General features: G+C 42.4%; 1 long non-coding RNA gene across 1 annotated transcript; it reads right to left on the reverse strand.

Moving 5' to 3' along the window:
• Positions 1-11,514: 11,514 nt before the first annotated feature.
• Positions 11,515-13,646, reverse strand: LOC140578779 (uncharacterized). Its single transcript, XR_011983053.1, has 3 exons — positions 13,583-13,646; positions 13,160-13,240; positions 11,515-12,619 (listed from the first exon to the last, which is right to left on the reverse strand). It is a non-coding gene; the product is annotated as an uncharacterized lncRNA (long non-coding RNA).
• Positions 13,647-18,309: the final 4,663 nt, after the last annotated feature.

Here is an 18,309-nt window from a genome sequence, read left to right on the forward strand (position 1 = left end):
AATTCTAGGTGGTTGCTATGGTGTTGCTAGCTGGTTGCTAGGTGCTGCAAGTGGGATACTATGATGTCAGAAGGCGTTGCTATGGTCTTAGTAGCTGGTTGCTAGGCATAGCTAAATGGTTGCTATGGTGTTGCTATGCAATTGTAGGTGGTTGCTAAGGTGTTGCTAGGTGGTTGCTATGTTGTCAGAAGGTGTTGCTAAGGTCTCAGTAGCTGGTTGCTAGGCATAGCTAGATGGTTGATATGGTGTTGCTATGCAATTATAGGTGGTTGCTAAGGTGTTGCTAGGTGGTTGCTAGGTGCTGCAAGTGGGTTGCTATGATGTCAGAAGGCGTTGCTATGGTCTCAGTAGCTGGCTGCTAGGCATAGCTAGATGGTTGCTATGGTGTTGCTATGCAATTCTAGGTGGTTGCTAAGGTGTTGCTAGGTGGTTGCTAGGTGCTGCAAGTGGGTTGCTATGATGTCAGAAGGCGTTGCTAAGGTCTCAGTAGCTGGTTGCTAGGCATAGCTAGATGGTTGCTATGCAATTCTAGGTGGTTGCTATGGTGTTGCTAGCTGGTTGCTAGGTGCTGCAAGTGGGTTGCTATGATGTCAGAAGGCGTTGCTATGGTCTCAGTAGCTGGTTGCTAGGCATAGCTAAATGGTTGCTATGGTGTTGCTATGCAATTGTAGGTGGTTGCTAAGGTGTTGCTAGGTGGTTGCTATGTTGTCAGAAGGTGTTGCTAAGGTCTCAGTAGCTGGTTGCTAGGCATAGCTAGATGGTTGCTATGGTGTTGCTATGCAATTCTAGGTGGTTGCTAAGGTGTTGCTAGGTGGTTGCTAGGTGCTGCAAGTGGGTTGCTATGATGTCAGAAGGCGTTGCTATGGTCTCAGTAGCTGGTTGCTAGGCATAGCTAGATGGTTGCTATGGTGTTGCTATGCAATTCTAGGTGGTTGCTAAGGTGTTGCTAGGTGGTTGCTATGTTCTCAGAAGGTGTTGCTATGGTCTCAGTAGCTGGTTGCTAGGCATAGCTAGATGGTTGCTATGGTGTTGCTATGAAATTGTAGGTAGTTGCTAAGGTGTTGCTAGGTGGTTGCTAGGCAGTTGCTAGGCAGTTGCTAGGTGTTTGGTGATGAGGCCTGAGGTTTAATACCAAGTCTGGTTGCTGTGGCATTAACACTGGCTAAGTGGCAAAACTTTGATTGAAATGCATTGAAGTCAATGGGAGAGAACGAGGGATGAAAGATGAGTGCGGGCCAGGATGGGGGTCTTATGGTGTTGGGTGATGATGCCTGAGGTTGAATACCGAGTCTTATTGCTGTGGCATAAACCCTGGCCGAGTAGGAAAACTTTGACTAAATTGCATTGAAGTCAATGGGAGAGAACGAGGGATGAAAGACGAGTGCGGGTCAAGATGTTGGACTTGGGGTGTTGGGTGATGAGGCCTAAGGTTGAATACCAAGTCTTGTTGCTGTGGTATGAACGCTGGCCGAGTGGGACAACTTTGACTGGAATGCATTGAAGTCAATGGGCCATTCACTCCCATGAAAAAAGATGCGCCTTACTACTATTCACATGGTTAGTCAGGCTAATGCTAGGTAAAAGTTAGCATTCAATGCATTCCTATGGGATTTTAAGTGTGTTTGAACGTGAATAACGTCGCCATGGTAACATATTCTGCGCAGAAAAGTAATAGCACACCTCACACCATGAAGGACTCACTTTTGATATATAGCTTGCCTGGCTGCACGCTACGGTACGACCCGCATTAATTGCCGAAAATCACGGAAGAATAATAAATAACTAGAAACGAAAATTCCTGAAGAAATTTTGAGATGGGCCTATTCTGCTGACCGAGGAAGAGCTGTTGCTTTTACTTATTGATTTAATTATTCAGTCTTGTAGCTGTGGCAGAAGTAGTGGCCAAATAATGAAACTTTGACAGAAATGCATTGAAGTCAATGGGAGAGAACGAGGGATGAAAGACGAGTGCGGGTCAGGATGGTGGACTTGGGGTGTTGGGTGATGAGGCCTAAGGTTGAATTCCGAGCCTTGTTGCTGTGGTATGAACACTGGCCCAGTGGGAAAACTTTGACTGAAATGCATTGAAGTCAATGGGAGAGAACGAGGGATGAAAAACGAGTGCGGGTCAAGATGGTGGTCTTAATGTGTTGGGTGATGAGGCCTAAGCTTGAATACCGAGTCTTGTTGTTATGGTATGAATGCTGGCCGAGTGGTAAAACTATGACTGAAATGCATTGAAGTCAATGGGAGAGAACGAGGGATGAAAGACGAGTGCGGGTCAAGATGTTGGACTTGCGGTGTTGGGTGATGAGGCCTAAGGTTGAATACCAAGTCTTGTTGCTCTGGTATGAACGCTGGCCGAGTGGGACAACTTTGACTGAAATGCATTGAAGTCAATGGGCCATTCACTCCCATTAAAAAAGATGCGCCTTACTACTATTCACATGGCTAATGCTAGGTAAAAGTTAGCATTCAATGCATTCCTATGGGATTTTAAGTGTGTTTTAACGTGAATAACGTCGCCATGGTAACATATTCTGCGCAGAAAAGTAATAGCACACCTCACACTATGAAGGACTCACTTTTGACATATAGCTTGCCTGGCTGCACGCTACGGTACGACCCGCATTAATTGCCGAAAATCACGGAAGAATAATAAATAATAAAAATTCCTGAAGAAATTTTGAGATGGGCCTATTCTGCTGACCGAGGAAGAGCCTGTGCTACTAATAAAGTGGCTGGTCTGTGCTGGTGTTCCTTATAAAGTGTTTAAATTGGTGTGAAAGTTTTTTTTTGTAGTGGTGAACATTTCACAATCATTTCCAAGTATTATTCTGACATTTTATTGTACACACAGTAATATCGGAAAAAGCTGTGGCTTTAGCAGATGACACTCTATGGTTTTAGTCTTGGTATGGTGTTTGGGTGAGGTTGAGGTTTTCCCAACTGGAACTCAATGGCCTTGTTTTAGTTCTTGTGATAATCATAGAAACATACTGCAAAACGTATATAGGTGGTACACGTACTGCTAAAATCTGTTGATATGTTTTCTAGACAGTCATCACCACCCCTGCTGTATTGACCATGTCTCAATTGATCATATTTATTTCATTTGATTATAATAACAACAATAACAATAACAAGTTTGCATTTAAAATAATACATGGTAAAGAAAACATTGTCTTCATCTTTTCTAAGATAAGCATGATTTACAACACTGAAGTCTTGAGTACAGTAGATTTTTAAATTTTAACCCAATGAATAATAATAAATCACACTTCCATTGTTAAATATGATCAAGTAGAGATTGATTGCAAACATTAACCATATATATGTTATCTATATTCTTTGACACTGAGATAAATATAATATATGTTATGAAGTAAAAAATTTTGTTGTTTTTAAAACCCCAAATATATGTTTTTGGTCAGCTTGACTCAAGGGATATCAGAGGATTGCAAAACTTAAGACAAAACTAAGGTTAACACTGATCAGGTTAATTTTACATTTTACATATTTACAGCCCCTTCAAATGGTGCTTTTAGTTGCTGCTTTTCAAATAAAATCAAAACCAAATCAAATAGGCTTTATTGTGAATTTCCTATGTTTATAACATACAAGGGAATCAAAATCCTGTTCCTGTCTCGTCTTTGTCATACAGTATAAAAAAAAGTATAAACAAGATGTAAGATATGATAAAACTAAAATAAGTAAACCTCTATACAGTATACAGTACAATTTACAGTCAGTAGTGCAGAAACAGCATAAAAAACCAGTAACAGTGATGTAAAGTGAGGAAGTGAATTGTAGAGCAGCTTTGTAGTGCAAAAAGGCAGGTAGTTACTTGGTAGGTAGTGACTAGTTATTGTCCAGGGGCAGGGGGCAAGGGGTGGTGGTAGTGGAAAGAGTTCAGCATCCTGACAGCTTGGTGGATGAAGCTGTTGGACAGTCTTGTGGAGCGGGCGTAGAGGGTCTGGCATGTTTTCCCTGAGGGGAAGAGGCTGAAGAGGTATTGTAATGGTTGAGAAGAGTTGTTGGCAATGCTGATGGCTCTACGGTTGAGGCTGGTTTGGAATGTGTCCTTGAGGGAAGGCAGTGGAGCACCGATGATCTTATTGGCTGCATCCAGTATGCTTTGCAGGGATTTGCTACAGGAGGAAATCTCTTCGATCCATTGGAATTCTGGACAGAAAAGACATACATTATTAACTTCTAAAATTGAAAATTAGTGGATCATCAAGACAAAGGGAAAATGTGAGAAGTAGGAAAAGGACTTAGCTTTGTTCTTTTTGAGGGACGTGCCTTGCATTGGTGCTGTAATTGCATGTGTTGCAGCCTGGATCGGAATAAAACATAAAAAAGTTAGTATTTACAGGAAGTAAACCATCACTAACAATGTCTATATCAAAAATGACTTATCAGGACAATGAGAAAATGATAGAAGGACTTAGCTTTGTGCTTTTCTTTGTCTTCTGCTGCTTTGATGTGGTCGTCTGTTGGAAGTTGGATAGGACAGAAAAGACATACATTATTAACTTCTAACATTGAAAATGAGTGGATCATCAAGACAAAGGGAAAATGTGAGAAGTAGGAAAAGGACTTAGCTTTGTTCTTTTTTTCCTGTGTTGCCTTGCATTGGTGCTGTACATGCATGTGTTGCAGCCTGGATCGGAATAAAACATAAAAAAGTTAGTATTTACAGGAAGTAAACCATGACTAAATGTCTATATCCAAAATGATTTATCAGGACAATGAGAAAATGGTAGAAGGACTTAGCTTTGTGCTTTTCTTTGTCTTCTGCTGCTTTGATGTGGTCGTCTGTTGGAAGTTGGATAGGACAGAAAAGACATACATTATTAACTTCTAACATTGAAAATGAGTGGATCATCAAGACAAAGGGAAAATGTGAGAAGTAGGAAAAGGACTTAGCTTTGTTCTTTTTTTCCTGTGTTGCCTTGCATTGGTGCTGTACATGCATGTGTTGCAGCCTGGATCGGAATGAAACATGAAAAAAGTTAGTATTTACAGCAAGTAAACCATCACTAACAATGTCTATATCAAAAATGATTTACCAGGACAATGAGAAAATGGTAGAAGGACTTAGCTTTGTGCTTTTCTTTTTCTTCTGCTGCTTTGATATGCTCCTCTGTTGCAACTTATATAGGAATATCCACTCCAAAACCGTAGTGCTCTACCACCTCAAACAACTGGTCCATATTTAACTGATAGAACAATTCCACTGAATGAGAAGCAAAAAAGTCCTTAAGCACATCAATTTCCTAATGTAAACAAAGTAGCTGAGTGATCAACTACACCAAAAAATCCCGCTGTTGTAGTGTTATAACTCAACGCAAAATACAACTGGACAAGTGAAAACTGGAGCTTCCCCGCTTTGTTACTGCCTAACTATCTACATTCTAACCTAGTCTTCAGTGCACCCACATGCAGCTCAACCGCAAAATGCGGTCTACCCGCGTCCGATGCACCAAACACAACAAACTAAAAAAACAAACTAAAATAAAAACAGAACTAAATGCTATCACTACCTACAGCAGGGACTGACAAAGCTCCAGTGGTCACTAAACTAAAAAACTTTAACACCAGCCAATCCTTTACTTCCAGAATGAAAACAAGACATAGTAAAACAGGCTGGACCGTCACAATAGGAATAGCGCTGTGCTCATGATGACATCAAAATGCAAAATACAGGACTGTGGTAACTGTAATAAGTCTGTAGTACACCTGATTGAAGACAAGATTCTGGTCGTGATATGTAAATGTGATCAATCAGTGTCTGCTTTTCTGTGGTTGGTTGTGAGATGAGTTGGGTAAAGCCTCTCGTTTCGAACAAGTCCTTGATGGATTTTTTTCCTGTAGAAAGCAGGTCCTCGTTGAAGTCCCCACATACAACAATGGGCTGAATATTCATTGCATGTAGGCCATCCAAGAGGCTTTGCATGTTTTTTAGAAATGTGCCAAGGTCATAACTTGGTGGCCTGTAAACCGTGGCACAGACAACACTGATCGGTGTCTCAATTCTGACAACCGTGAACTCAAGATCAGTCACGCTTTGAAAGTATCGCCGTTCTTTGGATTGGAGAATACTCCAGCAGTAGGTTGCGACTCCACCCCCATCTTTGGTAGCCATGTCCACTCTGTTGCTGTAGGATACTTCTCTGTTGCGTGAGAACAATTTGTATCCTTCTAACTGGCATTTTGGGGAAACAGAGGATCCAAACAAATGAGTCTCTGTAAGGCATAAAACATCTGCGAGCTGAAGTTCGTGATGACGTTTCATGTCCTCGACATGACAGAGAAGACCTTCAACGTTGTGGTGGACAATTGTTATTTTTGTATCTGGATGTTCTGACTTGGCAAAGTGCAACAGTGGTCTTGTGTTAAGGAATGAGGCTTGAGTCATGGTCTCTATGGCTGCCCTGATGTTTTCATCAGCATAGATCTTATTTTCATCAAAATCGATGATTTTCAGTCCTTCTAGGGAGGTTGTACGACTGAGGGCAACATACGCCATCCCTGGCTCAAAGATCCGCTTCAGACAAACGGCGGCAGACTTCATAGTCATCCCTTGCACTTTGTGGGCCGTACATCCAAAGGCCAACTTCATGGGAAACTGCATCCGAACCACTCCCTTTAGACTTGTACGTTCCTCAAATCTGTCAATGTATACTAAGTTTTCTGGCTTTCCTTGAGCTTTCATCTTACTTCCTGCTGTGGGATTATCTAATTTAAGTCCAATGAGCTTTACAGTTGTCTTACCATCTTTGCTGTTTGTTATAATGTCTGCGATCGTTCCGAAGGTTCCATTGACCAAGCCATCTTCAACGTCCAGGTTCCTTATGAGCATGACTCGAACGCCAAGAGCAGCTTGAATCCTGTCAGGCAAGTCTTGTTTTTTGCCATTGATGCAATGGGGCAGGATCAAACTTTTTCCTGTTTTGGTATCCTTTTTGATATCCTGTGCCCAAACATCAACAACCTCTGAGTTTAGGGAGGCAACAACCATGGTATTGTGCTGTTCTACCTGTTTGTTTGTGGCAAAAATATGCAGGACATCTGTTGGAGAATCTTTAGGTTCAATGACGGCCTGTGTCAGCAGGGCTTTGTCGTTGACACTGAGCAAATCAGCCTTCCTTTTGATTCTAATTCTGTTCAGGAGTTCTGCAAAAGCTTTATCGTCTTTCTGTCGCATGATCTCTGTTAGGTTGACCAGTTGGAAATTGTCTTTCCAGACATCAAGAACACCTTCCTCATAGACACAAAGAGGTTTTGCCCTGCCAAGTGGTGGCAGCTGGTAGAAATCTCCTACAGCCAGGACAGACAATCCTCCAAATGGCTTTGAGTTTCCTTTTATTTGTTGAAATCTCCAGTGAACATAAGCAAATAGTTCTTTGGAGACCATGGATATTTCATCAATAATTAAGATTTCTGCATTCCCAAGTACTGCTCTCACTTCATCCAATGTGTTTCCAAGCCCTGTGTATGGTGGCTTTAAATTCTTAGGCAACCTCAGGATGGAGTGCAAAGTCTTTCCTGAAATGTTGTAAGCTGCAGTACCAGTGAAGGCTGTGAGGAGCACCGTGGGCTGGGACATGTCACCAACATCACGAAACCTGGGAAGTTGGCGCAGGATCTTGGTCGCTTCCTGATAAACACACTTGATGACGTGTGATTTCCCACAGCCAGCTCCTCCAGTAACAAAATAGAAGAAGGGATCCGGATTACGACCCCAGACACGTCGCAGGCACCAGTCACGAACTGCATAGAACACAGATGCCTGGGTCTCATTGAGACTTCTGTACATTGCTTTTATAAGATCGGGGCTCAATTTTGGGGCTTCGATTATGGGCATAGCTTCTCTGTGGTCTTGATGGATCTGGTAATCTGGAACTGGGTCTGTGTCTTCTTCATTTTGCTGAATCGGTTCTCGTTCAGCGAGACATTCCAGACGGTCTACTTCAACCTCGGCCGCATAAGTGTTCCACGCATTTACAACTGGCCCTTTCTTCTGGAGTTCTTCCATTACCTTATCTATTTTTTTTCCATGTCCTTCATACCGCTTCTTGTTGAAGTCAACATACTGTTTCATTTGTTTTGAGAGTCCATCATAATAGAATTCTCTGTATGTTGGATAGTCTGCGTTTTTAAGGTCGTCGTCTGTTCTGTGCGGGAAGTATAATTTCAAGATCCGTCTGTAAAACTTTTCTGGTTGTTTAGTTTGAGAGAAACGGGCAAATCTTACAATAGCTGGTTTGCCCACAGTCCTCTTCTGGATGTACCCCGCATTGTTTAAGAGGGGAACAGCATTTGGTCCTTCAACTTGGTGTCCGTAGAGGACCCTGTACGCTGACACAAATTCAGCCAGACACATATATTCAAATTCCAATGTTGTAGGTCTGTTGATGTATTTTTCTGTCAAACCCGACATCCAAACATTTTCTTCATCCAGGCGCATGTTCATTAATTTGCTCATCGGAAGGCTCATTTTCACACCATCCTCATCCGTCTGGATGAAAATAACACTGCGTGAGCACTTTTTTAGCGGTAAGCTGCATGTGCGGGCTACGGACTCTTGAGCACTGACCTCTCTGTGCTTTGAATAAGCCTGCAAGATGATTTTCATCTCATCTTTTTGGTCGACGTTTGATTTCTTGACGACTTCAATGACGGAGTTAAGGATCTCTGTCATTTCATGCTCAGGCTTGGTTAAATAAGACATCATGTACTCGATGCAGCTGTACTCATCAAGCACGTACTGAATGTCCATGTTAGCGTTCCATACTCGGAGCAGATCAGCGTTGAATCCATTCACCCAGCAGTCTTTGGGATCACGCTTCATCATAACAATCATTCCAGAAGTGAGAGCATCAACATAAGAGCTGTATTCTTCCTTGGTCATCTTACAAACTGTGAGCAGCTCAGATAAATCTTTGAACGATACTTTTTCATCCATGAGTAAATCTCTCACTGGTTTCAGCTTCTGCTTAGCCTGCCTTTGTCTTTTTGACAGAATTTTCCACTTTGATGTTTTAGGTTTTTTCCCACAGGCTTTATCTTCACTTTTATTCCCCTTCTCTGTATCCTCATCACTAGAGTCAATTTCAGCTGGGGTGGTGATTCTAGTGCTCTCCATGGGTAGTTTGGGGAATCCAAATCTGCATTCTACATGTCCTTTCTTGCATGATTTGGAATGCTTCTTGCTGTGCATCTGAACCTCAGTCACAATTTTGTGAAGCTCGGGGTCTCTGTTTTTATCTGGTAGCTGGCAGGATATGTAGCGATCGATGAACTTGACAACTTCATCATCTCCATCTTTTGCAGCGTCAGGTGCATCTTTCACCCATACCAACATATGAATATGTGGACTTCCTCTTGCTTGAAATTCCACTCGATAAAAATAATCTTCCACTGGGCCGATGGGCTGGGCAGGAGACAGGATGAGGTTAGTTATGAGCGCGTCCACTCTTTTCTCAAACATGCGCATGACTGTGACTGGGTTGCTCCGGAGAATGTCACATTTGGCGTTCCAGTCGAGCTCAGAAAATTCTACCTCTTCTCCCTGTTGAGCTTTGATGACCTTAACGACTTCCGGCCATCTCATTTCGGCAGCAGAAAAGGTTACAAAAAACGTGGGTCTGCCTAGCTGCCTCACCATTGCATGAAGGTCACGAAGGCATTTCTCCCAGTAAGCTGGAGTGCCTCTTAGGGGACGCATGAATCGAGTGGCCTCTCTATGTTGTATCAGTCTTTCAACCTCTTCCTTGTCTTGCAACATTTTGTTGGAAATGTTGCGTCCATCTCTGGTCTTTGTTTGGCCTTTGCGCGTCTGAATTGACATGCTGTTGGTGGCCATGTGGGTTTCTGTTACAAACTGGCAGAAGAAAAGGTAACTCTGGTCTTTGGCAAATCTGGTATCTACAGAGAAAAGCCTTACATTGAAATACATACTAAGGGACAACCGAACTTTCCTGTCTTGATCAAACGTATTATTGCCAGTCGGGAACTGCACAGGAAAGGCCTTGGCTTCAAGCCTTGGAACACTAAAGAAGCCCACGGGTTTGTTTCTTTGGGCCGGAGCTATGCTGAACACTCCAGCCCCATATGACAGAACTTCCTGTGCTATGTCAGGAGGCTGCATGCAGGTATCTAGTATCAGACCAGGTCGAAGTGCCTGATGTTCTTCCCCCACGTGGCTGGGCTGCTGTTCCACAGCTGCACCTGTCTCATCATCCTTGTCTGGCTCGTTACCTAGCTGATCATCTTCAACAATGTCAAACGTGGCATTCTCACATATCTCTACATCTGTGTAATCTGGATGGGCCTCTTTAAGTTTAGCTAGTCCTGCTAGCACATTTTTCATGTTTACTGTGTAGAAGTGTTGGTGACCTTTGTATTTAATATTCCTCTTAAGCTTCACTTGTAAAAGCTCAGCTTCATTGCTAGCCCTTGGAAGAGTATTTACAGTCGTTTCCATCTCAGAAGGTACACACACAACGGCTCCATGCACTGCTCTTTGCTGTCCTTTGGGTAATGCAACAATCTTGGCAAAAGGAATAATCTTTGCAATCAATTGCCTTTCGAGCACATTTAATTCAAACAGCTCTGAGGGAATGGGTGCTAGGTGCAAATTATTTGCAGCGGCAATCGGTGGCATCATTCCTCGTCTTAGGTGGCTGTCACATGTGTAGCAGATCCATTCCTGCATCCTCTCTCTCCGTACAGAACATGGAGCTGAACAAGCAGAAACGCAAATGTGAACATATGTACCTGTTAGACATTCAGCCACCAGCTGAAGATTTTTGGAGTATGTGCCTCTGTTACAATGCTTAACTTGACTGGGGAAAAGAGCTCTATGACACACCGTGCAGACATGTGTGGGTCCACATTGAATCTTCTCTTGGAATTTAACTATTGCAGCTTGCATTTCATTGCTGATCAGGGGCTGTGGGGTTTCCTGGCGGGAGCCTGCCAGTGTTCTATATTTCCTCCTTATTCTGAAAGCGCACTGCAGCATTTGATTAGTAACAAGTGCAGTCTTGGTCTGACTGAGTTTCTTTTTGGCAGCATATTGTTTAACATAGTGGAGCCTAAAACGTGTTTCATTGTAAGATTTGTATTTCATATACTTCTTCATAAATGTTTTTTGTTTACTTCTGAAGTCAGGATCCGTACCGTATCTCTGTGTCATGTACTTCATTTGTTTACTTCTGAAGTCAGGATCCGTACCGTATCTCTGTGTCACATACTTCTTCATAAATGTTTTTTGTTTTCTTCTGAAGTCAGGATCCGTACCGTATCTCTCTGTCACGTACTTCATTTGTTTACTTCTAAAGTCAGGATCCGTACCGTATCTCTGTGTCACGTACTTCATTTGCTTACTTCTGAAGTCAGGATCCGTACCGTATCTCTGTGTCACGTACTTCATTTGTTTACTTCTGAAGTCAGGATCCGTACCGTATCTCTGTGTGACATACTTCTTCATAAATGTTTTTTGTTTACTTCTGAAGTCAGGATCCGTACCGTATCTTTGTGTTACATATTTAATTTGTCTGCTCCGAAAGTGAGGATCAGTTTTGTATCTGTTGTTGATGTATTCTTTCTTCCATGTTTGCTTTTTAACATACGCTTGTTTCATGGCATGTAGTTTTTTCAACTTAAATGCATGACAGGTAGAATATTTTTCTTTTTCTGATGTACTTCTTGTTGTTGTACTTCTGGTGTTGTTTTTGGTCCTCCGACTTCCTTTGCGTCGCCTTGCTTTTGTCATTTTTGACACATCTGAGATTGGTGTTTGACTTACTTGCAATACATTGGGCACTTGATTGAGCATATCATTTGGCTCTCGCTCATCAAAACAGCGCTTTTGGTTTTTGACACACTGGTTTGATTCTGTTAATCTTGAAGAAATACTTACAATGCCCATGTGTGTAGGAGGGGCATCATCAGCGTCGTCACTGAGAAAAGTAACTGGGACAAACTCATAGGTGGTATTGGGACCGCGATTCTCAAAGAGCTTGTATAGGTGCTCAACCATGTCCGTCAGTTTGCCAAAACTCATCATAATTGCAGTTCCATCAGGATGGGGCAGACCTGCTGAACATCTGGAATGTGAATCAAACAGTCCATATGTACCTGATCTGTCCCGAAAAACTGCAATGCATTCTGGACTCACAATAAGTAAAGCATGGTTAACATTTTCTGACAAACACTCCAGTTGGGTGGCAAGGGGCAAACCCAGTCCTCCTTGATGTAGCAGGTGACCCACTCTTACATTTTCCGCGTGTACATTATACATACATCTGTCTGTCAGTACCTGTTTTGGCATTTCTTCGACTGTGAGGTGGTCATCAACGAATGTGCCATCCAGTAAGAGCTGCTGTTTAATACCAATGTAAAGTGCATTTCCTTTTTGAAGCACTGTGTCAAGTGACATTGTTTCAAGCTGTACTCCCTCATTGTGGTAAGCCAAAAAAGTAAGAGCCATGCATGTGCACTGGTGACCACGGGAAAAAGTACTGTATCTCTCGTCTGCCTGGGAATGTGTCGCTCTCACTGACTGGGTGGGTAGACCACTGACGCTGCTGTTCATAGCTGAATGCTGTAATGACAAAGAAAAGTATAATTTTTATAGTCCTACATTTATTTCTTTTGCTGCTGACAATTTTAAAGTTATACACGTCATAATCAATCAAAACCATTTAAATAACCATTAACATCTTTTGTACTTAACCGCAGTTGACATTTCACTATGTGTACTAGGGTTGGGGCCATTCATGGACTGAAATGAAAATGTATGGTGAATTCCAATTTACTTTTTGCAATTAATGTACAGTTCTATGTCTCATTTACTTACGTTTCATTAACTATTTTTCATGTATTCCTTTGTATTTGTAAGGCACTGTGATTAAAATTACAATGTATGTTACTACATGTAATCACAAACACATGCTCAAACAGCAAGAAATAGAAATTGGTGTTCACTGAATTGAATTGCACTTCCTGACAGTCCAATTTAATTGTAATACACTTTCCTGTTATTAAATTCTACTTCCAATTGCATTTTCTTATGTAAATTGAAATTGTTGAGCTCATTCCTGAATTGACCGCAACCCTAGTGTACAGGAAGCATGCAAATTACCTGGCTGCTGAGGTCCAGCATGCTGTCCAGTAGGATGGTGGATGAATCAGCACCAGTGTCCTTCATTAGCACCACTCCTAACTAAAATGGAAATGGTTAGTAAAGGAAGGACATAGTAAATATGTACATTTGTGCTATTGATTCTCTCTGTGATACACATGTACATGAGTCACATTTGACATTTCAAATTTAAGTTGCTGGGATGTGATTTAAATAGTGAAACCAAAATTCTTAAAAACATAGGCATATTCACTGCGCTATCCTCAGAAAAAGAAAAGGCAACTATAAGTTCAACATGCTGTCTGTTGCCCCTAGGATTATCTTTTTAACAGAGCATTACCGTAAATCCAATAACCATTAATAATTTGTGTAGTTTTGAAACATTTGACATTTTAATATGTGTGTACAGTGTATGAAAACTACCTGGCTGATGTGATCCAGTGTGCCATTCTCTGGTGGCACAGCAGGTGACTCAGCACCAACGCCCTTCAACGGCACTCGTCCTGGCTTGCAAGGTGTTGGCCTGGTCAACTCCCTCGCTGTCACGTCCTCCTAAAAGTAAAGTAATTAGTGAACTGTATGGAAAGGACAGAGTAAATATATGTACTTGTGTTCCTTTGACTCTGTGGAATTGTCATGTTGTGTACATGCACATGTGTATAATCACATTTGATGTTTCACATTTCAACCGCTTTGAATGTGATTCAGAGTCAAACCACAATGCTTAAACCTAGGCTCTTTGACTGTGCTTCCCTCAGAGAAAAAGTAGACAAGTCTAAAGTTAATGTACTATACGGTGCTACTATGATTATCTGGAAAATACAACAACTGCATTTGCAGTGCACCATGTGCATTAAATTTAAACAAAGAAGAACTACCAGTATCATTGCATTTGAAATGCAGAAAACAATTTAAAATAATCATCCCTAATCGTAGTTATTAACTAGTCAAACTATGGCACACCTGCTCCTCCTCCAGTGTCGTCTTGGATGCAGCAGGTCTCCGCCGATGGTCCACCGTAGACGTCTAAGAAATGACAAAGCATAAGAAAGATTGTTGCCGCCAAGAGGAACATTCAGAGAAGTGAGCTGTGTGTTGCCCCTATGATTAAGTTCTTAAGACAGCATTACCATTAATGCATTAGCAATGTTTGTACTTACGAAACATTTGACATTTTAAAAACTATGGCACACCTGCTCCTCCTCCAGTGTCGTCTTGGATGCAGCAGGTCTCCGCCGATGGTCCACCGTAGACGTCTAAGAAATGACAAAGCATAAGAAAGATTGTTGCCGCCAAGAGGAACATTCAGAGAAGTGAGCTGTGTGTTGCCCCTATGATTAAGTTCTTAAGACAGCATTACCATTAATGCATTAGCAATGTTTGTACTTACGAAACATTTGACATTTTAAAAACTATGGCACACCTGCTCCTCCTCCAGTGTCGTCTTGGATGCAGCAGGTCTCCGCCGATGGTCCACCGTAGACGTCTAAGAAATGACAAAGCATAAGAAAGATTGTTGCCGCCAAGAGGAACATTCAGAGAAGTGAGCTGTGTGTTGCCCCTATGATTAAGTTCTTAAGACAGCATTACCATTAATGCATTAGCAATGTTTGTACTTACGAAACATTTGACATTTTAAAAACTATGGCACACCTGCTCCTCCTCCAGTGTCGTCTTGGATGCAGCAGGTCTCCGCCGATGGTCCACCGTAGACGTCTAAGAAATGACAAAGCATAAGAAAGATTGTTGCCGCCAAGAGGAACATTCAGAGAAGTGAGCTGTGTGTTGCCCCTATGATTAAGTTCTTAAGACAGCATTACCATTAATGCATTAGCAATGTTTGTACTTACGAAACATTTGACATTTTAAAAACTATGACACACCTTCTCCTCTTCCCATCTCTTCTTGGAAGCAGCACGTCTCCGCTGATGTTCCATGGTAGATGTTAAATCACAAAGAAAAAGAAACATTTTCTTATACCATTTGTTAGTGTTTTTTGCACTAAAAACCGGCAGGATTAGCATTGTTTAAATGCTGTTGTGTAAGCAACCTGAAAATATCTTGTGACTGTTACACAAACATAAATAAATTTAATCCAAATTACCTTCCTGCTCTTCGTACCACCTGTGGATTCCAAAGCGCCAGATGCTGGAACAAAGCGGTCCATCTTCTCCTGAACTGCAGGGCTGAACCACACCGGATTTAGGGGGATGGAACACTCCAACAAGTTTCCCTGTCAAGTAAAATTTCACAGAGATGAGATATATATATATATATATATATATATATATATATATATATATATATATATATATATATGACATAAGCATGCACAATTTATTTGTCATATGTAGTACCTGCTGGCCAGCCATCCTCCTACTCTCCTGAGTGTGTTCACCCTGCACGCGCTGCCTCTTCTATTGTGATTAAAAAACAAAGTCTTGTTGGAGAAGTACTGATCAAACATCCCGTAAAAAATAGGCCACCAAGTTACAGCATGCATCCATTACCTGCTGAACAAGCGTCCAGTCGAACGGGTTGGAAGCACGTGGCACAGTCACCTCGCCAACCACAACCAACTTGGGGGAGACTCGTCTGACCACTGGTGGTGAAGTCTTCAGGGTAGCTGGTGCCTTAGAAGGAGCCGCCTGCAATTCAAAGAGTTTGTTTAGGCTCCATAGACCGCAATGTGGTTGCATATAAGCTGCAATGCATGTAATGGAAAATCATTACCACAACCAAATTGGGGGGCACTGGTCTCTCCACTGGTGGTGAAGTCTTCGGAGAGGCCGGTGCATCTGGAGTAGCTGCCTGTAGTTGCAAAGAGGCAGCATCCCAGAGCAACCATGTAAGGATCTCCATCCCTACATTGTCACTTAGGTGCACCTGCCAGACATAGTGACACGTAAACAAATGTAGACATTGACAGTAAATCTTCATTAGCATTTTTACAGCAACATGTTTTACGTACGCCATCTTTGCACCACAGCTCCAGGCGACTGAGCGGGAAGTGTTCAGCAACGGATAGGTACCGAATACCTAGAAGAAAAAGCAGTTCAACCATGAATCTTATTTCTAGCCAGCCTAGAATTTTGTAATACTGCACAGATAAAGTAGAAATGTGTAGCAAGAGAAGAAAATATTAATTTAATTTGAGATGAAATTAATTACGATTTACTGTGTGCTGAAGGACAAATGTCATTGCTCAACCAAGGAAATTTTAGACTGCAAAAACATGTTGATCGTCATGACAGAAACACTCGTGTGGCAAAAGAGTCACTTTTCCCCGAGTGAGGGGGTCTATTAACACAGGTAAACTGAGGAATCAAACAGGTGAACTTAGGTAGAGCTGGGGGCGCAGTGGTTTTGGCTGCAAATAAGGCTTTGGCAAAGGCGAGGGGTCCGTGAGGACTGGAGGGCAGGAACGGAAACAGGACAAAGGGACGCAGAGGTCAACAAGTGGCACCGACAGGCGTGGCTTGTAGGAACAGAACTCGAGCTGTGGGAAGAGAACAGAGACAGCCGCTCGGCATGTGCCGAGCGGGACACAACAACAATACCTCGCCCCATGTGTGGGGAGACAATCCTGTTTAAGGGATCCCACGCAGGTGCGGCTTGTTAGCCCTCATCCGCAAGGTGGTTTGGGATGTGGGTGTAACATTGATATTTCATTGACAGTAACAAAACAGCTCCCCAAATAATGGTAATAGCTGTCTTTTTAAACGTTTAAAGCAATTTTGTATTTTTGTTAAATAGTCTTCTGAAAAAGAGCAGTGTTTTGTACATACCCTCCTGAGCGGCCACACGATGGTACTCCTGGCGCAGGAGACGTTGCACTGCTTCATCCACGGTGAGACGTGTAGGGAAATCCAGAACCACCACCTGTATTTATTTAAAAAGAATAACAATCATTTAAACAATATTTAATTCGCAAGATTTCAATGAACGAATGCATTGAAAAAATAAAGAGTTACATTAGGCCAGCGGTTGCAGAGAGTGGTGAGCAGCCTCCTGAAGTCAGCTCCAGCCTCGGTGATGGTCCTGCTGGCGGTCAAGTTGTTGCTGGGTGCTAACACGCAGACTACCTCGGGTGTCCGAGGAAGAACTGCATGCAGCACCTCACGCCTCAACTCAGCCGCGCTCGCCCCTGGAGTCGACATCAACCCGAAGGAGAGTCGGCCCTGTGGCATGGTGACAAACCCATCTACGATCGCTCGCAAATGGGAGTCACCAACCAACAGAGCCAACTGCAAAAGGAAAAGCACAATACATGATTGAAAATGGCTAGTTAATCGTGAAGGGCAAAATGTATGTAAAGAACAAAACAGAATTACCTTCTTCTCCGGGTCCTCGGCTGGAATAACCAACTTGTGGCTCCGTCCAGTCACACGAGATAGTGGCCACCGCCTCACCCGATGACGAAAGCCAGTCCCACGGCCTATTTAGAGACACACAGAAACCAAGATAAAACTTTCAATTCTTGGAGCAGTCAACGAAATGAACACACAAGCACTACATACGTGAAGAGAGGTATGATGCCATCTGCTGCGGTTCCTCTTGGAAGGCCGTGGAACGTGACACCTACAACAGGTTTTCATCAAAGTTTTTGTTAAGTACAATGGCATCATGACACTGTAACAAAGTAAAATTACTAGCAGCCACTGTCATGAGAACAGAAGAAGACTTTTCTGATTTGTAGGTTAGATACCTCCTTGGTGACGTCATATGGGCAAATCGGAGGATCTGCCAGGTCCAGCTTCCTCCATCTCTTCTTGGCAGCCTCGGAACGACTCCCTTTACGCGGCATCCTCTCTGGTGTAAACCTGTGAAATACACGAAAACTGGCAAGAACAAGGTTATCTCCACCCAAAGTGGATGGAGAGCAGACAAGCAGAAAAATGTAAAAAATGCAGTTATGGAACAACTTCTAGAAATATGTATATGTTTTTTGTAGGTAGTGTGTGTGTGTGTGTGTGTGTGTGTGTGTGGGCACGGGAGGTGTGGATGTGTGTGGGTATTTAAAATGACAGTTATTAATGGATGTGTGTTAAGGTTTTTTTTCTCTTTTTTGTGGTAATGTGCTGACTGCAATGTACTTGATGATTTGTGGTGATGCCAAAGCACAGCAGCTCTCACAGAATGAGGAACTG

The sequence above is a fragment of the Paramormyrops kingsleyae genome, chromosome 1 (assembly GCF_048594095.1).
Source record: "Paramormyrops kingsleyae isolate MSU_618 chromosome 1, PKINGS_0.4, whole genome shotgun sequence".
NCBI lineage: Eukaryota > Metazoa > Chordata > Actinopteri > Osteoglossiformes > Mormyridae > Paramormyrops > Paramormyrops kingsleyae.